Below are 27,906 nucleotides of genomic sequence, written 5' to 3' on the forward strand. Positions count from 1 at the left end.
TACTAGTAGCTGCAATTACAAGTTCTCGCAATTCCATAATTGAGCTAATCAGATGAACACAATGGAAGTGCTACTCCCGGTGAAATTGAGTTATTACGTGAAATGGGTTGCCATCGAACCACAGAACAATATGTAGATAGTTTAATTTCGGAAATGTTCCTGCAGATAGTTGCATGGGAATGTTGAACATACTTTTCCACTATTGTAAAGCTAGAAAATGTAATATAGGGACCTACCATTATGTTTTCCAACGCCGCTGAATTTTAAGCAGCTAGAAGTGCGGTGGCTCAGTGATAAAGCACTCTCTCTGGCGAGTTGGTTAACTGCTTCGATCCTATCATCAGCCAAATAGGATTTGTGGTGGACAAACACCCTGGCCGTAGCTCTCCTTGAGATTCTCCAGCTTTATCCCACTTTCGTCATTTCACTATTATGATCCATTTAATCATCACCGTATCACATATCTTAGTGTTTATCGAGGGAAGTTAAAGTAATAATAATAATAATAATAATAATAATAATAATAATAATAATAATAATAATAATAATAATAATAATAATAATAATAATAATGAGTATGGCAAACTATTCTGATATGTTTTATGTCTTCGGAACTGTTTCAAATAACAAATTGCTGTAAATAGCAGTACAATTTATTGAAAAGTATCTATGTGTATGGACTTTTCTACTTAACTGTTCGGTATAAAATATTTGGCAAAAACTCTAATTTCCAATTCGTCTTAAATTTCTCTTTTTTCCTTCTTTCTTTCTTTGAAATACTTCATATCATGATCATAATATCGGACACTGTACCTATATTGCCCTGCCCGTCTCACTTTTGCTATTATTGTTGTAGACGACTTTTACACTTGGATGTTTGTGATGATATTGTAGCGTCCTTCACTGAATAGTAAGTGTGGTAGAGTAAGATTTCTTTAAGCATGTTTATTCGAAATATATAATAATCTTGGGCAGGCACGTAGCCAGGATTTCGTAGTAAGGGGGTCCGTGACGAAGTACTATGGTTATCACACCAGGGACTCGATCACTCCTTTACTGGCACTATATTGGTCCATTTAGCCAGGATTTCGTAATTCGGGGTGTGTTTGACATGAAATATTGTGGTTACACACAAGCGGCTCAATGAGTCTAAGCTTTTTTTACTGGCAATGGTTTGTTCAGACAATAACATGAGGATATGTTAGTATGAAGAAATCTTAAGTGAAAGAATAAAAAGACATTGAAAAAAATATAGTCTTCCGAGGTTATTCAAACTCGGTTCTTCTTCTCCTCTTTCTTGTTTTTCTTATCTTCGTTTAATATCGTTAAGGATAGCAACGAGATCTCTTTAGGCAGTAAAGGCATCCTGTAAAATGGATAAGTGTTGTTTCGAATTTGAAAATTTCTTTTAAAAGTGTAACTGGAATCTATGTTGTCAGGCTCATATTATTGGTGACTGTGTGCATTTCTTAAGTTTTGAGTGAAAGTCTATCGTATCGAATCGGTTTATCAATCGTCATTTGTAGTCCAGAGAATTAGCACGGAGCTACATGGAATTCAGAATAATCAGTAACAATAATATCCATTTTTAACTTCAGGTAACAACACTGTTAATCTGGTAGTATTAGAAAATATATCAGACTAACTATTCCTGTTGATATTTTCATTGTACAAAATACCAGTTTTTGTCTAAAGAAATTGTAAAGATGTTTCAAGATAAATAATCCACCCTATATATTGATAAATATAATCATCAGAGAAATTTCAAAGAGAATGGCATTAAAAAGAAATAATCTTCCAGTAATATACCTTTATTCTTTAGAGCAGGAGAAAAACCTGAATGCCCACTACAGAATATTACAAAAGCTATTTTCATCCAGAAAATTTGAACGGTAAGTACTGTAGGGTGTGACCATATATCCAGTAGAAAATACTAAAAGAAATATTTAAAGGTGTAGTAAATTCTTTGAAATTTCGAATTCGATTATGATTATTATTTATGATCACATTTTTTTTTCCTGCTATCGTCGATTAAAACTTAAAAACTAGAGTAGCCATTGCCATGAACAGATATTTTGCTGTGGTAAGAACATGGTCCCTTTCTGAAAGTTGAAAGCAAAATGATTTCAGAAGATTTTGCCCGGAGAAAGTTCATTACTCTGAAGGGTGTGAACTAGTACTACGAAAATATGATAATCTGTATTGAGGATCATAGGAGATATGACTCCGAGAGGAAATTGCCTTCCGGGCCACCTCTGAAATCAGTACTGGTTGAAAAAACGATCACAGTTTCAGTCTTGATCTAAGTCTGTGTTCTAAATAGACCTGCTCCTTTCTAGTTATATCTATGATGATGACGATAGCTACCAGAACACAAATCAGAGCCGCTTAAATCTTAAGGTTATTCAATTTTCACTAAGAGTATGTGGAATCGTTCCCACTGTACATGCCGGCACTATGCAGCCTCTTTCGAAGAATTATATTTCCGTATCAACTTAAGTACCCCAAAAGCCATTTATCCATTGCAAGATTTCCAGCTTTCTTAGTCAAAAACTTTTCCTTGATCTGTTGCATGAATGAACAAACCAAAAATAAATTATATTGATATATTTATATGATATGAGTATATATTTATTACAAAATAAATGGGGCAAAATTAAACACCTTAACTTAAAATATTACAAAACAAAACTTATATCCCTGTCGCTCGTATTTCAGAATAGAAATTTAACTCTGTTTTCTTCTGCTGCAGAGGGTAGAAACAATAAGTCGTGGGTACGAAGTCTTTAGATAAAAGAACTATTTGTGTGCCATCTCTTGAAAATATCTTCTATGTAATTTTCGCAAAGATTAACTCAAATGGAAGAAGGAAATGATCGTTTCAATTAAGGGTTTTTCAGTATACAGGTGACGGATGGAGACAATTTATTAAGTAGTTACAAAATAAATAAATTATTATTATTATTATTATTATTATTATTATTATTATTATTATTATTAGTATTAGTATTAGTATTTATTAATACATTATGTTTTTCTAAGTAAATCATTACACCTACAGTATTTATTATCCTAAAAGTTGTAAATGGACAGATTTTGTAGTCCAGCTAAGATGAACGATATTGAAACTCCTGTCGGTTCTCTTCATCTCAGAATTTAACTTCTTTGTGTATAATAGAGTAATAGAATTTTAAAAATTAATCAAAACTTCATGTAATTTAATATATGCTCCATGGAAGGTTATGCCCATATATTACACAGTCAATAGTGTGATATGTGGTTTTTACACCGCCTTCTTCACAGCGTCACTTCTCATATTGTAGATCAGAATCTGCAATAAATAAAACATACAAGCCAAGTGTCCAGAGGTTTAAATATTTTCATTGTTATCCCATTGACTGCTAGCGTTAGCGTACGTAGATGGAGGGGTGAATGGGTTATCACAGGTAAATGTATCTTAAAGAACAGTAATTAAGATGGTCTTGTCTTAGATGTTTTTTCTGTACTACACGGAGAAAAAAGTCAAGCCTAGATTGTTGAACAAACGGCTTCACCAAGATGTGTTAACATGCTCTGTAATGAGGCACCGAACATGTACATAAGTACGTTTCGTAAGTATCCCGGAAGTTACAACGTAACTATGCGTTTGTAACACCCAGAATACGTAAGTAATATACGCTATCAGTGACAAACTGTGAATATTATAGAACACACAAGAAATATATTATTATTATTATTAATATCGTTATTATTATTATTATTATTATTATTATTATTAATAATAATAATAATAATAATAATAAAGTAACCATACGTATGGGAATTAAATGTTCTTGATCAAGCCCACAAGAAATTACATGTTGCATCCATTATCATTTATCACTGTGATTATTTTCTCACTCACAATTATTAATTTTCTTATTATAAATATATTATACTTCTTATAATTTAAAATCAATTGGCAGAACTTTGGTTGCTTTCTTAAGAAAGAAATCTTTGCTCTAGTTGGGCCTACTCAATGTCGATCGTGCGCAACTTGGAGAGTGTCGCATCGATCGTATGCAGTTTATGAATATAAAACACAGTTTATAATTTATAGTTGAACAGATTAAACAAATATTACAAACATTGTTTTGAAGGCGCATGATTAAAAGTTAAATTATTTTAGGACAGCGGCGTAGGATCGAAAAAAGTTTCCCATCTAGAGTTCTGGCCATATGTCGGTCTTTTTTACTTACTTTTTCGGCATATAATATTTTTTTCTTTTAAAGCCAAAGGTTCAAATGCGTAATATGTTAATTATAGTATTGGACACTGTAACGCCCCTTCCACCTAGCATACACAGAAAGCTCCCAGTCCGACAACTATTATCATTCAAATAATAATAATAATAATAATAATAATAATAATAATAATAATAATAATAATAATAATAATAATCGTCAGACCGAATGCAATCCGATTAACGCCTAGTCGATGGGACTTTGAACCGGAAGATTTAGTTCTCCATCGTACATCCAGTCAGTGTGAAAGTGAATTATCATTCCAATATTTCCAAACAACAGTAAATCCAAAATAAATAGGAAAACAAATTATTATATTATAAATAAATGACGACAACCAAAAATTCAATTTTCAATAACAATTTTATTAACAATATTGGGTTGTATATTTGCACTATTGCGTTAGAATAGTGTAAATATATTATTAAAAAAATACAACCAAAAAAATAAATATTTATATTTAAAAAAATTACTATCGAAATACCTAAGTGAATCTATAAGCAAAACGTTTCTTTAATAAACTTGAATTCTAAATATTAATAATATCAAAAATTCTTCCTAACAGAATCTTCTATTATGCAAGAAAATACAAATGCAATACGTTAAGTTCCTCTAAATATCAATAATTCTATAAACGTTACTTTTTACCTGAATTCATAAAGATAATTAAATTAACAATTTACAAGCGCGCATCTAAATTTCACTCTCTTTATGAATTCTAATAAATATTTTTATTTACTGAAATATTCAATTTCAATCAAATAAGTCTATACAATATGGTTCTATGATGTATTAAACAATGCATATATTATATGAACTCTCAGTCTCAATTTTTATAAAAGTGGAATGAAAATGTTGAATCTCAATTCTTGACTTAAACATATATTATTCAACATTTCAAACAATTCTCATTCAATACCTTTTTAATACCTTTCTTGACTCTTTTCAATAAAGTGGAATGAGAATGTTAGAGGAAAAAATATTTGCATTCTAGTTTTTTAATGGCAAAATACTCGGAACTCTTAATATAGAATGAAAATTAACTATATATTGCAAAAGAAACCAAATTAAACTGGAAATATTGGAATTCTTAAGGTTTTCAACAATTTGGTCACTTTTATCCCACGTACTACTTAACTCCGAAAGAATGGAAAATTCCATAAAATTCTAGAAATTTTCGTAAGGCTGAAAAAATGATGGAATTGCCTTAGCAATACAACCTGAAATGGATTTCAAATCGTACAACCTCACAAAACACAGAATAAAACATGTCACAGTCACTACTTGTAATAAGTCAAAAATTACACTCACCTTGACTTGTTTATTTTTTTTCCTCTGTCTTTCATTCCCATCAAACGATGGGCGGGCCTCAGACGGTGATGCCGTCTCTATGGCCAGAAGTAGTATGGATTACCTTCTATGTGTAACGCTCGCTCTCTTTTGGTAGTCAGGCTTCCGTCTGAGCTTTCAGATATTCGATTGAAATCAGATTGGTGATAAAGACGTCTGTTTAAGAAAGTAAAGTAATTCCTTGCAATAATCCTTCTATGCCTTAATTTCCGAACGAAAAAGTAAATCAAGAAAGAATTATTTCAGGTGTTTAAGCTAACCACACCAGCTAGTGCCCAATAGAAATTACTAATAATGTGATCTAAGCGGGCTTTCGCTCGGCACAATAGGCCCCACAAGCACTGCTCTTTAAAACTCACTATTCTTCTGCACAGAAGTAACAGAAAAAGAAAGAATAAGCTTATAAAGCAAATAACTCTCTGTGCTATTAATTCACAAGCATAAATATCACTATGAAAGAAAACTTTCACTCTACTATTCACTTTCATTACTTAGCGACCACAAAACGATGAAACAAAAAGAGCCCGTTTGACTTGCCACTAAGTTTGCTTGGGAGAATTGAATAGATGAGGAATAAAACATTCCTTTTTCCACTGATCACTTCGTTATTTAACTGAAATATCACCAATGTGATTTCATCGACAGTCGACGATATTACACTCATCACACAAACAGGAATAACTACGGTCAAACAATTCTCAAAAGAGAAACCCTGCCGAAACGAAACAAAACTCCATTGACTGCACAATCCTCTCGTTAAACCAGTACTCCGTTTTGACACTGTTCCAGCTATACAAACGAACAGAGTAATCATCCGGCAATACCACTACGAAAAAGAAGGGCAATCTTCCGGTTAAACAAATACGAACACAAGTAAAGTAGGCACGGGACCCACTTTAGCTTGTAGATTCGGTTTTTAAGACCACGCCCACTATTCGCGACTGCAATCTTTCCTCTAACAGTCTTACCAACTCTCTTTAATATTTTAACAGTTTCAATATTTTTTCTTCCTTCCTTCCAACATTTTACTTTTTTTAAAAAAAAGAAAACATAATATGTCAATACCAATGAATCTAAAACAACTCATAGAGAGTTTAAAGACATATAAAATTCCATGAATCATAAACGTAAATATCGCTACATTGCGAATCGATTATTTCCATTTGAAGTTCTGGGGCAAGGACTTCTATGCCGGGATGTCAAAAGGATTTTAAAAAGACTTGATATCATTTGCAATTGCATCAGAGGCTGAGAAGCGAGACTTAAAATTTATTTTTAAAGCATGCAAAGCTTCAGTTGCAAAATCTACCGGAAATGTAGTATTAGTTTGCTGATACTCCCTACTAAAGGAATAAAAGTAGAATTGAATTTTTATTGTTATTATTATTATTATTACTTTTTTTTTTTTTTTTTGCTGGGAAGAACTTAATGGAGCTGCACAAATTCAGGCAGAAGCTGGATTTTTCCTTGTAATTTTAATTTACGGTCATTCATATGTTTAGTTACATCTGTATAAAATGATAACTTTATTGTAACTCAGCCAGAGGACGATTATATTCATTCAAGGAAATTTTGATTATTATTCGGAGCTCAAAGAAAAAACAAACGTAAGAAATTTCTCGCAACAAAGCTAGTGTACTGCACTAGAATATGGTGAGTCATTTTCTCCAATCTCTTCAATAAACTCGCGGAACTGACGATGATTTGAGTGAGTGTACGTGATCTATTTTTAATTAACAAAGGACACAACTGACTAAAATTCCTGCCGTATCGAACCATATTCTGCATAGACTGTTGATGAATGATGCAATGTACGATTAATCATTTTGAGCCACATTCATTTTCTACGGACTTTCTTACGAGAGCAACGATACTCATATTTTTTCTACACATATTTTTGCTACAATTAGTTGTGATACACTTTATTCTTCTTTTGATTGAAGAGTATTTTTCTGAACAGTGTTTTCAACTCCTTTAAAAATATCTTCTTCAGTAGTCATGTCGTGAATTTTAAGAATGTCAAAAACCTCCTCAAACTTCGCGATTTTTATCTAACCCTGGAATAAAAAGTAGTACTTCTGAAGTATGTATTGACCCTTAGAAGGTCAATGAGAATCACTCTAAGTGTAAGTTTTCTCTAAGACAATTGAGAAATTGGTTAGGAATTAGGTTTCTGGGCGATCGACATCTATGACCATCAGTGATAAAAATTTTCCGATTCATAAAATTTTCGATTCCTTTCACTGTTCATTCTCCGCTTATTCCTACATCGTTGTTCAGCGCTAAAATTTATTGGTAATGAATAGTAATGTGAGGTGGAAAATTTTCTGCTATATTTTTTCGGAAAATTTTACGTTCTAAATAAATATCAGTAATCAAGTAATAATTTCTCATTAATAATAAAATTAACTGAATTCATGTATAGAAATGTCAAAAAGTGAAAGATCGTTTATAGAATCTGAAAATTTTCATGCCTCAGACAATTTCCAGTACTATGTAGGTACAAGTTAAAAAAAATTGGCATGAATCGAAATATTTTCTTTTGGGTATGGAAATTTGAAGAACTTGTTGTAAGTCGGAAAATTTTCGTCATTTTGAAGCTAAAAATAATTTTTTTTGCATTGGAAAGTTTTATTCCTTTGTAGAAACAAGCGAAAAAAAGTTTCATGGATCGGAAAATTTTCATTACCATGGAGAAACACGTGGAAAAAAAATCGTAAGACGGACAATTTTGGGTATTATATATTGTGATGTTAGATTTAAATTTTCTGCTATATTTAACTGCACATTGAGCTATAAAATTGAATTCCTTAAGAGGAACGTTAGACAGCAGCAAATTATAATTTTCCAATTAGCTTTCGGGAACCGCAAAATTTTCTAATATTTAAGGTTTGGAAATAAAATTTTACATAGTGTTTCTCTGTCTGTATTTCTCTCTCTCTCTCTCTCTCTGTTGGGTGTGTATGTGTGTATGTGCGCATAAAGTGCACGGAACATACATCGAGTACGTAGAGAACAAATATCCCATTCCATTATTTAAACAAGAAATCGAAAAGAAACCCTTATTTATCAGTTATTTCAAAAACAGAAAATTCCACTATTTCTTCACATATAGGCCTGCCTATGTAATGAAATAATTACATAAAAGTTCTGTACGAAGATTATTTTGGTAACAGAAAATAAGAAGAAAGGCTATGATTTTAATGTGTTTAACTCTCGTAAATTATAATTTCGATATTGGCGTTTCGTATAACCAACATATTAGAGCAAATATTTTCGTTGTAAAACTATCAGTATAATATATAATAATGTATTAGAAATAATAACTATACGATAGAACAATTTCATATATAACAAAAAATTAATATATATTTTTATTTCGTAAATTAAAATAAAATTATTGTTGCTTTTAGAACTCAGCGCTAATAGAGCAGCTTTTTACGTTTCTTTTATTATTTTACAGGAAGAACATCTACACAAATCAGCTCCCTTATTAGTTATATTTAGAGACACGATTTTGTGGTAAATAAGAATTCGTAATTTCGTTATGAAAAATATGCACAAAGCGGGATAAAATTGGTGAATAAAAATTCAATGTAAGAACACTATCTTCCCTGGCATTTACAATTACAGCAAACCCTCGTTAACACGAATTCCAAGGGACTGAAAAATCAGGAGTTCGTGTTAAAAGAATTCGTGTTAACCGGGGACCCAAATTTTATTACTCGAATACATTTTCTCCATAGATACGCACTACAGTATACAGACTATACATACCACTACAGTATATTATGTATGTGATAGAAAACACTAGAGATGGTATCGAGACGAGACTGAGAGTTTCGGTCTCGGTACCATCCTCTGAAAAGTGAAAACACTACAGTAAGTTTATTATTCTATCTTCGAAGATTAAAAAAAGAAGTTTCCACGCAGAAAATTCAGGTCAAGTTATAAAATTGATAACTCCGTTAGCAGAGTGAGTACCGCTAGTAACGGAAAGGTATTTATGATTGCTGTCACCAGTTTGGAGTTACAGGGGAGAGAAGATGTTTTGTCTCGAGCTGTCGCCAGCTCGTCTGCCAAGCACCTGCATGTTCAGCGCTTGACGGAGGACAGAATCAACACCTCACAGGAGAGGAAAGATACCTGTTTCTGGTTTTTCTCTTATTTACAAGGCAATTTTCGTCTGTATAAATATTGTATGACAGAAACTGATCTGGAGTGAAATCTGAAATAAGAAAAATGATAAAAAAAAAAGGACTGAAAGTTCGTGTTAAATCAAAACCTTTACTGATTGAAGGGACTAAAAATTAGTTCGTAATTCTTGCTAACCGAAATTCGTGTTAACCGATAAAACTTCCTATAAGATAACGTACAGCGATGCCGGGACCGAAATTTTGTTCGTCCTAAGCGAGTGTTCGGCTTAAGCGAGTTCGTGTTAACGAGGTTACTTACTGTAGTTACCTTCTATTTCACCTTAATTTCCACTCGTCAGTCATCATGTAATGAGCTCATACATGACTGTATTAAACAATATTAGAGTTTTTATAAAATAACACTATGCATCTTCTTTGAACAAAAGTATCATTTAAAGAAAAATAAACGCAGAGAGAGAACATTAGCAGAATAAAATAACCTAGTATTCACAATTTACTTATGCAAATAATACGTAAGCATTGTTTCAATATTTTCTTTGGTTAAATTTGTTCTTTTGTCCATAAGTATGTCATTGTAAGAAGAGAGAGCCCTCGCGACATCTACATTCGAAACTGATATGCACATTAGTTGGAGACACTTTCCAGCGATTTGTGAATGCTTATCTAATATACCCCACAACACTCATATACACTATCCACTTCACCAGTAGATACCATTTGGAGATCATTTTGTAACTTCATGTAAAGTTTCAAAAATTCATGGTGGTCTATTTTCTCAAAAATGAGATTTTTCATCACGTGGCTAGTTATTGTCAAATAATGGTAATGAGTACAGCCTAGATTTATATACAAAATGCATGTTTATAGTAGCATGCAGAAATGTATGGAAAACGTTTTCTTCTTTCCGACGAATTTGCAAGGATTCGTTTCAGGCGCATGTGTTTGTGCATATACAACGTAAGTGCATACTTTGAGTGAATTTCGATCTGAATGCATATTTCGTAAGCTTTGCAGGATACTGCATGTTTCAGAACTTTATTGCTGCAAAGTAGCATATTTGAGAGTATATCACAAGAAAGTAAATTATATAGGGTGTTTCAAAAAGACATGGCAAAAATTCAGGGGCAGATTCCGTACGGGTAGACAAGTAAAAACGTTCATATGAACATATGTCCGGAAATGCATCGTTACAGAGCTATAGCCACTGACACCACCTGACGGTGTGAAATAGTTACCTTCTGTCCGGAACTGTTTCCCGACGTATTACCAGAATGTCGTGTGTGAAAGAATATGCAACACAGGTTCGAACGAAATTAATTAAGCCGATTGTGCGTTGAATGGTACAAGAATCAGAAAAAAACACTCGCAAATAATGCATAATAATTGGTACTTTTAATAGCCGTATTGGAAAGTGCATCACTAATACAAATGGCAGTGAGAAAAGCAAAACGACACAGGTATAGTCAGAAAGTCCAAAGAACCATCATCAAACAAGAGTTACAACCACAAACAGTAAATTGTGTGCATCACCAACTCCACAAAATCGATACTGTAGTACCTTACAGTAAGTGCTGAAAATGTCCTCCTTCTGCTCGAATGCAAGCTGCAGCCCGTCGCCGCATGGATGAACGAACGCGTGCCCAAGTACCAGGGGTGTTCCGTAATCGCTGGCAAGCTGCTTCGATACGAATACGAAGCGTCTCCTCAGTATCCACAACAGATGCGTAGACCAACGACTTTAAATGTACCCACAGGTAATAGTCCAATGGATTTAGATCTGGTGAGCGTGGAGGCCAAGCAACTGATCCTCCACGCTGTTAGGTTGTCAATTAGTTGGGGCAAGATGTTTGCTATTGAATAATCGGACAAGGTGTTAGAATATTGTGAAAACAAATGAGGAGCGTAACTGATGTAACTATGTAATATAAATAATCTGTAAATGTGTTTAGGTTGGAATGCAGACATAAGTAGCTGAAGTTATTTGTAGATTGGATATGAGCCTTAGGTGGCTGAGTTTATTGTATAATTATCAAAGTTAGTTGAAGTGTAGTTATCTCTGAACCTTAGTGGTTGTAAAGTGTATGTTAATTACCCAGAGATATATCTGTGCAATAAAGAGTCGAAGTTATCAGGAAGTTCTTTGACATTCATTGGGAATTACAATAGTTTAGAAGGTTAATTAAAAATAAATACCTTGCACTAATATTTGACTATCTAACAAATGGCGCAGTCTTGTCGGATGGAACCTACGTGTGAAAGTATGCTTCAAGGTATGGGATACCTAGGTGACAAGGAACTTTGTGGATTTTACAGGAATTTAGGAAGCGTGACATTGTAATTTCTCAATTACAAGAAGAAATTCAGCAACTGAAAACGAACCAAAGGAGAATGCAAGCAAAGATTCATTATAATCATTATTGTACTGACTGTCTCAAGTGTAAATTGAAATCTCGATTAAGTAATGGTAAATGTAACAATTGTTTCAAAACACACATGGAAAATAGATGTCCAGCTAAATATCGTAGATGTTTTGCTTGTTCAGCCATTGGTCACTACGCATACGCTTGCACTGCCAGCTCTCGAACTACAGCAGTGATGCAAGAGTCAGGCACCATGTCCATAAATTTAATAAGGAAAGATGAGTCAGCTGAAGATGAGAAAATCGCATTATGGACTAACACAACTTCAACACATTCGAAACCAGAAAAGTATACAGCTGAGAAAAGAAGAGAAGCAAATTTACTCAAGGTGTTGGAAAAAGAGAAATTATTCATGGAAGAGAAGTTAGAAAGAGGTTCTGTGAAGAGTAGAAGAAAGCCTAAGAAATGCAAGAAGATTGCAAGTCAATATAAACAGCTGATTGACTCGGAAGAAAATGCAGTGCGAGACAAGACTATGGAGTCAGGGAAAAAAGGTCACAGTTCCCCTAAACTTACTCGAAGAAAAAGCACGAGGAGTAAGACATCAGCAGCTAGTCTACACAACGGGGATAATGGAATGGGATATTTCTATACTACGAACTCGATGTGTGTTCCCTGCACTTTACACACACGCACGGAGAGAAACAAAGAGAGAGACAGAGAGAAACAAAGATAGAGTTGAATTGAGTTGAGTTGGTCTTGAGTTTAACGTCCCTTTCAGCAGCGAGGCTATATGAGACAGTATCTACTGATTAACGTGGAAACCCAACCACATGAGCTCCCACCGGGAACCAAATCCAGGTCTCCCATTCCAAAGGCGCGTATGCTAATTGCTTAACCACAAAGGATTTCACACAGAGAGACAGAGAGAGAGAAAGAGGGAGAGACACTGTGTAATTTTTTAATTTCCAACTTGAAATATTAGAATTTTCCGGTCTCCAAAAGCTAATTGGAAAATTATAATTTGTTGCTGAACAACTTTCCTCTTAAGGGATTCAATTTTATAGCTCAATGTGCAGTTAAATATAGTGGAAAATTTTGCATCTAACATTACTATATATAATATTCTAAATTGTCTGGCTTATGAAAGTAAAAAAAGGAATCAACACTTCCTCTAATTTAAACTATGTTTTGTGAAAGTCTATGTACACACATAAGGCGCACGGTTAACAGAGAGATATGTGGTCGGCACACTGGCTTCTATGCAATGTTACTTCTCATATTGTAGATCAGAATGTGTAATAAATACGTTCATGGGCGTCAACTGACCAGAAGTTATTTTCACTATTGCCCATATACAGCCAACGTTAGAGTACGAAGATGGAACTGGGAATGAGTAATGGCTGATAAATGACTCCCAAAGTATAGTAATTAAAACGGTCTGCTGTTAGGTTTGTTTCCTGCACTACAAATAGAAGAAAACAAGCCTAAAATGTTGTCCAGAAGGCTTCACCAGGATGTGCTACCATATTCTGTAATGATGTACCAAGCATACAGGATGTCCCTAAAATCCACTGACATAGGGTAACTCTGTTATTATCAAAATTACAGCAAAACGTAAGAGGGAAAACTGTCTCCAAATATGACGTTTTCAATCTAAAGGAAGGATATTTTTTTAAAATCGGACAACCCATTTGGGTTGTACACTCTTTATGCGTCCAATATTAAATGAAAATGCAAAGTTGCCATTTATCTAGACCCACAACATAAGTGAAAGAAGTTACTGTCTTTTACGCTAGCGAGTCGATCGCCAGCCCCAATGTCAAACGGTTTAAAATCAATTGGCAGAGCTCTGGTTGCTTTTTTAATAGACGAATCTTTGCTCTAGTTGAACCTATTCAACAGCGATCGTGTGCAACTTCGATCGTACGGTTTTGATCGTATGCAGTTATGCATATAACCTGCACAGATATAGAATCAACAGAATTTTCTAAGCTGAAGTTTTGGCCATATGCCAGTTGGTTCGGAATGGTTTCAAATATTAAATTGCTGTAATTGGCAGTGTAATCTTTTCATCTATTGAAATCTATATGTTTGGATGTAAAACATTTTGACTTACTTTTTCGGCATATAATCTTTTGAAAAAAAGTCAAATTTCCAGTCCCTCGTAATGTTTTCCTTTTTCTTTCTTTCTTTCTTTGAAACAAGTCATATCATAATTATACTATTGGACAATAAAATAATTTGATAGCGTTTTGCCCTGTCAGTCTTACTTGTGTTATTATTACCGAAGAAATCTTTTAAATTTGGATTTTTGTAAAACTATAGCCTCCTTAGTTTAACTCTTAATAATAAGGGTGATGTAGTAAGATTTCGTTAAACACATGGATTCGAAATACGTAATAATCTGATGTAGTGCCAGTTGTAAATATATAACTGTATGTTGGGTTAGCGAAATTGTTAATCTGGTAGTATTGAAAGAATATAGGATGATTTCCTACTGCCGACATTCACTTTCTACAAACTTACAGTGCGTTTTTTTTTTTCTAGTTACAAATGTGTTTTAAGATTAACAGTCGACCCTATGTGTAGAGCAATTTTAGAGAAAATATTATAAAAAGTCATCCTCCAGTGAAATACTATTGTTATTAGAAGTAGAGGGAAAACATGAAAACCCCTTATACAGTAGAATCTTATAAAAATCTTAAGTTTAGAGTTTCTTCCAGAAAGTTTGAACGGCACGTCCTGTAGGGTGTGACCATGCATTGAGCAGAAAGTGCGAGTAGAGGCATATTTACAATTTTGTTTCGGAAGGGTTTTGCTAACTCTATGCCTCGAAATGTGAAAATTCTGCAGGATATTTCATTTACTTTAATATAGTGAATAAAATTTCGTTGGGGTTAAGCCCGAAAGCGCAATTAAGTACGCCACTACATACATACATATATATATATATATATATATATATATATATATATATATATATATATATATATATATATATATATATATATATATATATATATATATATATAATTTATATACCATTATTTACAATCACAATGTTGTTTGTAATATCATCTCCTACAAACTTTGAAGGATAGGCATTGCCATTAACTAGATATTTTGATAGGAAGAGGGAGGGCCTGACTCTGTGTCTGAGAGTTAATACAGAGATAATTTTAGATGATTTCCCCCCGGAAGAATTTCATTGCATTGAATATGTAAAGAAGTACAAAGAAAATGTGGAAATGTACATTGAGAACAATAGGATATCTGTCCCCAGTAGAAATTTCTCTCCCAGCTACTCCCTGAAATCGTCACTTATCTTGAAAGAATGACCACAGTTTTAGCCTGTGACACAATTGTATTCTAGGCAGAGCTACAGTGTTCTAAAGACGCCTGACTCCTCTAGTTACGCCCTTGATCATAACAATAGGTACCAGAACGTTCATCAGATATACTTAAAATTGACTATTATACAATTTTGACTAAAGAATATGTAAAATCATCCCCACTATTCTGCCTTTCTTTGGAAGCATGTACACTGCATATAATAATTTTTCAGTTGCAACTTATATACTCCAGTCAGGCGTCCATTGCAGGATTCCCGACTTTAGATTTAAAAAGAAACATCTTAAACAACAACTATATTTATACAGACGTAAAATAGCTAATTACAGTCATATGTTTGTCACAATCAATACATAGTTGTGGCATGATTAAACATGTCAAATTAAAATATTACAAAATGGAAATTATTTTCATGTTGTTAATTATTTCAGAATAGAAACTAATTCTACTTTTTTCTTTTGCCGGAAAGAAAAATAACAACTCGTGCCTATAACTTATTCGTAAAGAAATACTAAAATTATTTGCGTGTCATCTATTGATTGTATGTTCTATGTGCTTAACATTTAGAAATCTAAAATGTGAACAAGGAAAATATCATTTTTAGTTCCAAGTTTTTTTTACTATACATCAGTGTCGGTTAAAGACAAATTATTAAGTAGTCACACAAAACTATAATATTATTATTATTGTTATTATTATTATTATTATTATTATTATTATTAATAATAATAATAATAATAATAATAATAATAATAATAATAATAATAATAATAATAATAATAATAATAATGTACTTTGTTTTTTAAAGAAAATCCTTTCACCTACACTCTATATATTATCCTTGAAGTTTTAACTGAACACGTTTTGTGGCCGAGTTAAGATGCGAATATTCCAAACAGCGACGTTTCTTGTTGACAAAGACGACCATAACTCTATAGTTAATATCATCTATTTCCTTATAGAAAATTTCTTTTCACAAAACAAAATTGCTAACACTGATGATCTATCCCTCTTAATAGCATTTCTTAGAAAAAGTTTTGTTAGGGGCAAATCCTGAACGTTCTTGAGCAGGGAGCATAGATCTGAGAATAAATTATAGATATTTTCCTGAATTTTTAACGATGTTGTTACGATAAACTAATTTCTACACATTATTAAATCCATTTGTTTACCTCTTTTTACAATTAGCAGATACAGTGATGATTTCAGAAGATTTCGTGAGGGGGAGGAAATGTTAATAAACGTGGGTGAAGGCAGCACTGAAAACATAGTGTATTAGTAACACAGATTGAGCTCAACTGGAGAAAAGCTCCAAGGGGAATTTCCCTACTCCGGAAGGATTTCCTCAGGACCAAATCCCCAGAATCATCATTCAACATGTATGTCTAGTCTCGTTTCACCATGAAAAAGAAAGTGTTCTCAATACATTAGGCAATAAATGAATTGAATCTTTTCAACATTCCAGAATCGAAGCTAATAAATGGGGTAAAACTAAGTATTAGTTTAATACGACATAAGAAGTAGAAATGTATGTGCATTTTGAATGGATTTTGTTTCCCGCTTCCTCAGAACTTTTATAAATAATAAAAAAGAAAACGAGATAATCATAAAATGGTTTAGCTACATATACCAAGTTTTTAAATTACTTTTTACGTATGTGTATCTTTTGAAACAGCAACGACTAAAGAAATTTTTAGAAGAGGCAGTGGCGCATACAACTGTGAGAAATTCAATGTACAAAGACTAAAACTGAAAATAGTGCAAGGACTATTTTCTAGAGCAGGTCCGAGAGTATGGAATGCGATACTAAAAGCTCTCACCTAAATAAATTCATTTAATTCTTTTCGAAATTCATTAAAATCACATTTGATGAAATCCCAGCGACAGGCCTCTGGCACTTACGACATGTACAGTTTTATGTAACAACTTAACTAAATCCAATAATATCGATACTTTTTTTTTTTTTTTTTTTGCATATGTGACTTGTTTATTTTCTGATTTATTCTATTACTTGTATTTTTTTTATTTTAGTTTTTTTTCGTTCCTTTTTATGTGTAATGTTTGATATTGTATTTTTTGACAAGGGTTTGGTGGTAGAGCAGCCATGGCTGAACCTCGTCCGCTGCAATAAAGACATTTTCATTTCATTTAATTTCATTTCATACAAGGTGAATTTCGCAGTTTTAAGTTCCTTTGAAGATACTGTGCAAACATTAACAATTAGCATATTAAAATATGTACATAAGCACCTAAAATTATAGAAACATTGGTGCTTGATCCCTCTTGAAGAACTTTTGTGTATGACGCTGACAAGAAGCTCTTGTAGAAAATCGCATATTGTTTCACAACTTATCGCATTATAACTGACGTTGTACAGCTTGTATAAAACCAGTATATAATTCAGTTTGAAACTACTTGCTTCACACATACAAAGATACGATCTAGGTTGACCTCACACTTCTCCTTCCAGTGCGGTACAGAAAATCTGCACCACAACAAAGGTTGAAGTTTTCCTGCCATGGCTGGAACAGTGTGAGAAAGCCTCTTGTAGCCGGAATTGATGGATTTTTTTTTCTAAATAGGCTCTGTTTTCTCTCTGTGCACTTGAGGGGAACATGGGTACCATATCCGCCAACTTCTCTCTACTTCAGTCTCCTGTCTCTCTCCATACCCTCCTTTGCGCTATTTGATTTTTTACCGCTACCCTAAGCGGGGTCTGAAGTTACACACTAATCAGGTGAAAATTATTGACATAAAATATCACTTCCGTAACACCATTCTGAACAATCACGTATCCTTATTAACATGAGCAAGAAATATGTCATGAAACTGCGTCACTAAAATTTTAAGCGGAACGATAGAGAAATAAATTGATGCTTTTAAACCAGTTTAGTACCAAAAAATCTAGTGTATAATTTATACAGTAACAGCTCGTTTTAATTAACTTCCAAGCCGACAGAGGGACTTTTGGAAGTGAAAAGCAATCAATTGAAATATATACCAGTCATCTTCAAGAAACTAGACGAACAGAAGATAGTCTATACCAGAGGTTCTAAACATTTTCCACTGCCGTAGCAAGAAAAGTGGATTAATTATTAATACCGCCATAAGTTATACGTACCACCAACCATGGACCGCGTATCACTGGTGGTACGCGTATCACAACTTGAGAAACACTGGTCTACATCATCTTCATGCGCATCTATTCAAATAGCAGGCCTAGTGAAATCTTTTTCCCATAATCCCAAAATGGTAAGTGAACTATTGAGTGGAGGAATCAAATGTAGTCCTCGGCCTCCCCATTGTTGGAGCTTTTATCAATAGGGACACGCTAGCAAACACTGTCAAAGCAACATGTTTGCAGAACCTGAGAAAGAGAAAAATTCAATAAGGCAATAAACAAAATTATTGCAAGACTTCACTTCATAGAAATCGACAGCAGCATCTATTCAAATAGACCCGGGACTTTCCCATGAACAAAATTTCAAATGGATAGAGTGAATTACATTTGTTTCAAGTTTCGTGTCTATATCGTTCTTGATTCAAAAGATATACATAATCAAACTTTGGATTGCTCAACATTACGGACACACTGTATATTTTACTTTTCAATTCGCACTTGTTGCTCCAACTTCAATATTTGGACCTGTCCACCTCTCGGTTGTCTCCCGTACGTACACCACGCCTCATCAGTGAGTAGAATATATTTGAAAATACTAGAACGTTCTAGGCAGGCGATCATGTAGCAGAAAATGCTATAGTTCTGAGGCTCGCTACGGCGCTGAATACTTCGACTAACCAAGCGTAATGGACATTTCCTTTCCGACCAAAGATTGTAATTTGAAGACTATCGTGTGGAAATAGTCTTCAGTATACCACATACCGAAAACCTTATTAAAAAATGTTTCTCCCTTACGGAGATACAATGCTTCAAACAATGCAAAAAATATCAGCTTACGTCACAGCAACAGAAACAGGAGTTTTGGCGTGGCGTCATAATTACATATTCGTCTCTGAGTAGTATTGACAACTTCAGGGAATTTTTTGATATTGCAGTTTCTTACCGTAAACTACAACTAAATTTAGTGAAATAGTGAAAGGCAAAGTGGTAAAATAAGTAAAACCTTATGTATGTAAGCGTAACGTGTTGTTAAAACCTATTTTCCTAGTTTAGAATACATCAAAGGTCATTTGCAATGTTCTATCATAATAAATATTTTAAATGCTGGTACATTTAAGCAGAATTATTTTATTATTGTACACTAGACTCTCGCTAATCCGGCCATTCCTGGCACATATGGGTGCCGGATTAGCGGAAGTGCCGGGTTATTGAGTGTCTGACACTCATGCTACAATTTCGAATACGTACAGTATATAAAGCATTGTTTCACTAAGCACTAAGCATTGTTGCGCATGCGCACGATAATTCATTGTGCACGTGTTTTTAGTTGGATGTGCGCCGGATTACTGAGATGCCGAACTACTGAGGTCCGGATTAGCGAGAGTCTAGTGTATTACACGAAAAACGTTAGGAATCTAAGTAGTATATCAGTTTAAATGAAATCATTCGTAGATTGAGAATACTTAAGCCACCATTTTATAGTTTTTTTTATTTATTTTCAAAATTTGTCGTAAATCTACATGCATATAATGGCTACAAATAAGCACCAAAAGCTCTTAATTTCTTTTTAAAAGATCCGTATCCTATTCTATTACACCCTTAGATTTTTTCCTACTATTTGCTGTACATATTAGCAATTGGTCATCCACACCATTACTACAACGGTTCTTATCTTAACGATATAAGAATCGTATTATATAGCGCTTTACTTTTTTATATATTTCTACAAGGGAAATGCTTTTCTTGGTCACCGCAATGGTTTTAACTAAAGAAAGCTATATCGAACAGAGGCAGACAGATGGTTAGGCTGCCGAAAGAGTATTATAAACAAGAGAAATGCTCGAAAAAATTTTTTGTGACCTAGATGATGGTTCTCAAAACAAGGTACCACAATAATACAATTTCGTAAATAGACCTACATAATTTTTTTTCTGATTCAAATTATTTAGGCGTCAAAAATCGTGTTTCCCATCACTTTCACTGCCTTTCGCCCGGAATTTATCGACCTTGACCAAGCGGAGTATTGAGAGGTTGTTACTTTGAAACTTGAACCTTTTCTCTTTTAATAACCTCACACGAAATAGTGTTCCAAGTACACGAATACAAGTTTATATTCCTTCTCTCGTCAGCTGTGGGTAATTAATGTTTGGTATATGGTGGTACATTTGCAAAAGATTTTATCGTGAAAGCATTGCGGTCTGTGTCTTTGGAGGTCAACAAGGGGTAAAAATCAGCGGGGAAAGCTGGAAGATTAAGACTAACATGCAAATAAGATTTTTTATAGATTATAATATTAGCTTTAGGATCTTCTAAATTCTATACCCTTTGTTCAGATTTCGTATTTTTCTAACCTCAGTTCTATCTCAAAGTAGAAAATATTTACTAAATGTGTACACACATACGCGCGCACACACATACACAGACACAACATCGATTATTGGGTGAGAATTCAGATTTCTCGCCTACCATATACACCTTAAACATTGATATTACGAAACGTTTTAACGACTTTTTGAGTGTTTATAATTAATAACTATTACTAATATTTCTAATTTACATGCCTCGAAAATGTTGACATTCTTGAGATACCCAAAAAGAACATAGTTTCATCCCTTGTAGGTGAGAGGTCAACGTCCTGGCCTCATAAGCACGAGGTTGTTAGATTGTAACCCGTCTCGAAAAGCTCTGATTTTTTAAAATTCTTCAATCTCCAAAAGTTAAGATCTTTCTACGCGCATCACGCGGTTCAAAATAAGAGTCCTCCTAATAAATTTGACAACTGTGGGTGATACGGTCGCAATTTTGACAGAGAAACTTTGATTTTTCTGCTTCACAAAATCACAATTTTCCTCAGAATATGGATGCTGTCCGACCGTTTATTTCTCCAATTCTAACCATGCGTATGCGCACGTACCCCTGTCTGTCCCCATATTTGAATATTTCTACCTTCTCTCTGTCTCTCCCTCTCTGAATCTCTCAATGTCGTCTGCCACGAACTCACATGGGCTCCGACTCTTGTTACCAGATATCAGCGCTCTAAAAATGGCCCATCGTGACTACCTATAATTTGGTTGTTAGTATTCTGAAGATATTTAGGCACTTCAAACAGAATATATAGGAAGAAAATTCAGCAAACAGTCGTTTTCATTCTGGAAATTTCTATGTCCAAAATTCTCCTTGCCGTGGGCGACTCATTACAGAAAAAGTGGACGATATTCTGACAAAAATTTCGCAAGACTGGCATATAAACAGTCATGACGTTGCCAATGATCTAAACATCCATCAACGATGTTAAATCGTTTGGAGAAAACTGGCTAAAAGTTGTTATTCCGCAGGTTGTTCTTACTCCCTTGCTTTATTGAATTTCTGGTTGCATAATATTTTAGGACAAGTTTTTCTCGAACATTGCAGGAGTTACGAATTACGAAGGAGAATAAAAAGTACGCTGAGTCACTTTATTAGAAACAAAGTAATAAACGTACAAGGAATTTGATTTATTCCCCTTCAAAGTACTGTCCATTCTTGTCAAAGTACCCTTGGCTAGCAAAGCACTTATCCCAACGTTGAATCCATGACTGGAAGCATTTCTGGAAGGCTTCTTTCGGAATGGCGTTTTAGCTGCTATGTCGTGGCTCTCTCTCTCAATGTCAGGATGATGTCAAAACGTTTTACTTTAAGCACGGTTTTAAGTTTGGGAAAAAGCCAGGAGTCGCATGGTGCTAAATCTGATAAATAAAGTGGATGTGGACAGAAGGAGCAATTTGTCAGCTAAAATCTCGTAGATCAAGAAGAAGGTGTGGCACGAGCAGGATGCGTTTTGTGGTGAAAAGGAACGCATTTCCCTATTTCATCGGCGGTTAAAATGCTTTTCACAGACCCATACGAGTCATTCGGCTGTTTCAACAAATCATTTGCGCCACTTCTTGTACCTTTTCATCTGTTTCTGACGTCGAAGGATGTCTCGATCGGTACTTGTTTTCAACAAACTCCTTGCCGCTTTTCCGATTTTGAATTCCTGTTACCACCTCTAACAGTCTTCAATACCACCGCTTAATCGCCATACACTGATTTTGACATTTCGTGACCTTCTTTGTCTTTTTCTTCAGCTTACAACAAAACTTAACGTTGGTGCGCGACAGACACTCTTAACACGTTCTCACCATTCTGTCCCTGGAAGCCAACTAACATGTCGCTGCTCGTTCAAAGTAGACACTGACTGTACCAACTAGTTTAGGATACTGAGCTTACTAGTTGAAATGGATACAGCACCGATAGATGGCAGTGTGGAACTACATTCACAGTACTTTTTGGTCGCACCCTGTATTTGAATTTTTCCAAAATAATTTATTGATTATTATTCTAACAATATTTTATACGTATAAATATTTGGGAACTGTTTTTTCTTTTTATTAGTGAAAACAGCATCGAAATATGATCAACGGTTCTCGACAGAATTACATACACCCCTATTGTTGTGTTGATAACAGTTTATTATTTGTATTAAATTTCATACAGGTTAAAGAACCAGAGATTTAAAGGGAGTTGTCACGTAAAGATGGGTTGCCACGTTAGAAGAACTTGTAGCTGTCATAAAAAAATAAATTTTGAAACCCTACCGTATTTCACCGTGTACACATAGTCTTGAAAGGGTTATAAAACATTTTTTTCCATCTTGCAAGCAGTTGAGCGCTGCGCAACTTTCTGGGACATCTTGCTTGCTACCTGTTATCGCCCGGCTGTAATAAAAGAAAAACCAGTTTCGCCTCTTCCGAAACAACGGATTCCTTTAGACAGGGAGGGGAAGTGCGCCAAAATACACGTTTTTAATGAGGTTCACTGTTTGTCCACTAGAGTGCAGTGCTGCATGTGTGGAGAAACCTTTCTTGCTTTCAAAAAGTTGTAACATGTAAAGAGTAAATAGAAAAATCGGGTAGCAAGATTTTTTTTTTTTTTTTTTGACAGCTACAAGATTCATTTAACGTGGCAATGTGGCTTTAGTTCTTGATGCTCTTGAGTAAGAAGAGCAGCAGCGCAAATCTGTCTTCAACATTGGGGGGAACAAGCAAGACCGTTACTTTTTTTTTTTTTTGCTAAGCGATGCTCAAAATATTTGTGAAGTTGAAAGACAAGCTTGTGGAGGATCAGGGAGCAGAGTTATCTTCAACACTAGAAGGCGGGCAGATTTCAGGCTTATTCTGAGTGTACATTAATTTCATCTCACTTTCCTTTGTGGCAATCGAACAAAAATCATTATTACATTTTTTCCCAAAAAACACATTTCAAATCGGATTATTGGAGGAGCAGTCCCCCCAGTTTCAAGATTGGAGGGGACATGTTCCCCCTCAACCCCCCAGTGAAGAAGAGACCAAAAGTTTCCAACTAACAGTATAATTCTGAATATTGTTCGATGCTACATGACTTTTGTAGGTGAAGGGTCATAGGCAGAAATAGGTTAAGAAAATTTTAACCACAGTTACACGAGATATAAAAAGGACAAGAGGAGATTAGCTCTGAGGTTCGGTGGAAAAGCAAGGCGGCTATCCAAGAGTCGAATTCACAAAATGTATTCTCAACTTTGTTCTCCAATAGCTCTTTGAACGCACTAATATTTGAAAGTTACATTTGAATCCTTCTTCCTTCAAGGTTTAGTATGCCTATCTGAATCAAAGTGTAACAGGCACGTAGCCAAGATTTCGTGAAGGGGGAGGAGGTCCGTGAAGTGAAATACTGCGTTCACCACACGAGGGGTTCGACCATCCTAAACTATTTTACTGGAACATATATTGGTTCTTTTAGCCAGGATTTCGTAACGGGTAGGGGGGAGGCGTTACATGAAATTCTGAAGGCCCAGAAGCTCGATCAATCTAAATTACTTTAATATCAACATATATTGGTTTGTTAGGACAATAAAATGAGGATATGTTGGTATGTATTTTAGTAACCAACTATGAAGAAATCTCGAGAGAAAGAATAAAAGAACGTATTGAAAAAGATTTTACAATATTTAAGTTCTTCCTCTGTTCGTTCAAATATAACAATTTTTCTTTCATTACGACCTCAACTATTATGAAAAGTACATACTCAATAATGTATTTAAAATATTTTACAATACCTGTGTTCCTTTTGTGTTGAATCAAATGTTAACAGAACTTTCTTTCCACATATTTTTTTTTTATTATTATTATTCCGTCAACTATTGTCTCTTCCAAATGACATGTTAATAAAGGAGCAATACAAAATTGTTTTTGAAATAACATGTTTAATATTGCAAGGATGCGATGAGGAAAAATTATGATTAAAATGTCCACGCTGTTGCTCAACGGCGCTATTCATAATGAAGCTTGAAATCTCCCTGACTAGTAGCAGAAATTCTGAGAATTCCGTAACTTTTCTAGAAATTTCAAATTCCCTGACTCTTCCAGAATATCTTGTTCACCTCGCCACCGTGTATTTCAAATAATACACATCTCTTCATAAAAAAGAGTAACCAAAAGCTTCCTGTATTTTTTTTTTTAATTTTTAACGCTGATCTTCCTTTTTCTCATTTCATTTTGTTTCATCCTTCTTTATTTTTTTTTAATTTTGGTCTCGAAAGGCGGGTTTACTGTTTAACTGTTTATATACTTGCTATACTGTTTAACATGACGCATTTGTAAAATAAATAAACAAACAAAATAAAATAAAAAATAATTCTTACGTTTATTTTTTTCTATAACAGTATAGAAACTGTTTCTATAACACTTTCTGGTAGTTGTAGTTATAAGTTCTCGCAATTGCATAATTAAGCGGTTTGGTGGAACCAGAATGGTAAGCGCTACTTTCGGTGAAATGGGTTGGGATCAGACCACAGAAAAGTATGTAAGTAGTTTACTTTCAGAAATGTGCCTGCAGATGGCAGGGTAAGCTTATTTGGTATGCTTCATTCTATTGAATTACATTACATGGAGATATTGAACCTTTTTTCCCACTTTACTCGAAATATGGAAAGCGTGGAAAGAAAATACCTTTCCCCGAACTGCTTAATTTTAAGCAGCTAGGAGTGCGGTGGCTCAGTAATACAGCGTTCATCTCTGGCAAGGGGGCTCCCTGCTTCAATCCTATCATAAGCCACGTCTAGGTGTACAAAACGCCTGGTAAGATTTATGGTGTACTCCTGGCCATGAGTTTTCCCGAGGTTGTTCAGCTTCTTCCCATGTCCGTGCTGTCACTATTATAATTTAATCTTATCGTCTCCGTATCTCATATCCTCGGTGCGCAATCGTGGAACGTTAAATTAAAAAAGTAAATAAGAAGTGTTCCAAACTACATTGAGGTTTGCCACGTCTTCGTAACGGGTTCTAATATCAAATTGCTCTAAAATGGCATCTATTGAAAGCAATCTACGTGTTACGATGTAAATATTTTCTATTTATTTTTTAAGTATAAAATCTTTAAAAAAACGCTAATTTGCAATCTTTTCTTTTTTCTCTTAACGTTTTTCTTTTTTCTCTTAACTTTTATATTTTCTTTTTCTTTGAAATACGTCATATGATGTTTTAAATCACATATGAATTGTATTGCTCTGTCCGTCTGTCTTATGTTATAGATACCTCAACAATTGCATGTTTCTGATGATACTGGAGCGCCCTTATTTTAGCACTCAATAGCTAGTAACTGTGGTATACTTAAATTTCCATAAGCATGTGGATTCGAAAGACGTAATAATCTAGGGGGGCATACTGGCTCAGTGACAGATTTCTTCCCTCTGGTGCGTGGGGTCCCTGGTTCGATTCCTGGCCAAGTGAGTTTGTGGTGGATAACATCATGTCCGTGGGTTTTCTCGGAATATTCCCGTTTCCTCCCATGTTCTCATTCCACCAATTCTTCCAGCATCATTCAGTTGCCTTGTTCATCGTCTCCCTTAGCCTAAAAGAGATAATCGTTGGACGTTAAACTGAAATATTTCATCTTCAGGTAGTGCCATTTGTAAATATTCCACTGTACGTTCAGTTAGCAACACTATTAATCTGTTAGCATTACAGAATATATCAGACAATTTTCTCCTGCTGATATTTACATTGTGCAAAATTTCAGTGATTTTTTTCTCTTATCTCTTAATTCACAAGTTACAAAGATGTTTCAAGATAAATAGATTCTCCATGTCCTTCCTGTGTGTAGATAAACATAATTGTCAGAACAATTTTAGAGAAAATGAAATTAAAAAAAAAAAATACTCTTCAGTAGAATACCCTTGTTTTTGGAAGCACGAGGAAAAAAAAAATTGAAAACCACCTACACCATCTTATAAAAACCTTAAATTTAGAATTTCTTCCAGAAACGTTGAATGGCATGTCCTGCACGGAGCGATCATATATTCATCAGAACTACCAGAAAAAGTATGAAAGGGCTGTAGTAAATCCGTTCAAATTTTGATTATACGGGTCATAAAATCTGTTTTTCCGTACTATCGTCCCTCAAAACTTAGAAACTAGAATAGGAATTATCGTTAACTAGGTATTTTGCTAGGGAGAGAGAGGAGATGTTCCCTTATTTCTGAGAATTGAAAGTAATAATGATTTCAGAAGATTTGTCCCGGCAGAATTTCATTACACTGTGGGGATGTAAAATTAGGCTAGATAGCACTTTGTGCAGAACAAGTGATTTTGGGTATATTTTAGTTTCTCTCTCAATGTAACAAACATAAGATCTCCAAATGAACAAAACATAGCTGAGCGAGAGAAGGACGTTAGTAGCCCCGGAGAGCTCCTTTAGGTATGGTTCCTACGAATGTTCTGCACAAAATGCACTCTTAACTGAAATAGTACTACGGAAACATGGGAATCTACATTGAGGACGATGGAAGATTTGGCTCCGAGGGGAAATTTCTTCCGGGCCACGTCCTAAATTCAGCACTGGTTGAAAAAAGGCTACAGTTTCAGGCTCTGATCTAACGGTATTTTAGGCAGGACTATAGTGTTCTATAGGGGCCTGCCTCTCTATATTTACGCCTACGATTATGACGATAGATACCACAATACTCATCAGAGCCATTTAAAATTTAATTTTATTTCATTTTTACTGAAATATAAGTGGAATCATTCTCAGTGTGTTGCCTTTCTTTGGAGGCATGCACATTTCATATCAACTTGAGTACTCCGAAAGTCAAGCATTCATTACAGAATTCTCGACTTAGTAGAAAAAAATTATTTTAAATTGCTTAAGGATCAGTTTTTGCGAATGTAAAAAACAACAAATTATACTTATATATTTACTACACAAAAACTAATTGTGGTAGAGCTAAG

The 27,906-nt window shown here is 34.4% G+C and overlaps 1 pseudogene; it reads left to right on the plus strand.

The window, feature by feature from the left end:
- LOC145681045 (uncharacterized) overlaps positions 1-17,635 on the plus strand; it is an 82,718-nt pseudogene extending 65,083 nt beyond the window's left edge.
- Positions 17,636-27,906: the final 10,271 nt, after the last annotated feature.

Source organism: Thermobia domestica, chromosome 1 (genome assembly GCF_964235325.1).
Source record: "Thermobia domestica chromosome 1, izTheDome1.hap1.1, whole genome shotgun sequence".
Lineage (NCBI taxonomy): Eukaryota > Metazoa > Arthropoda > Insecta > Zygentoma > Lepismatidae > Thermobia > Thermobia domestica.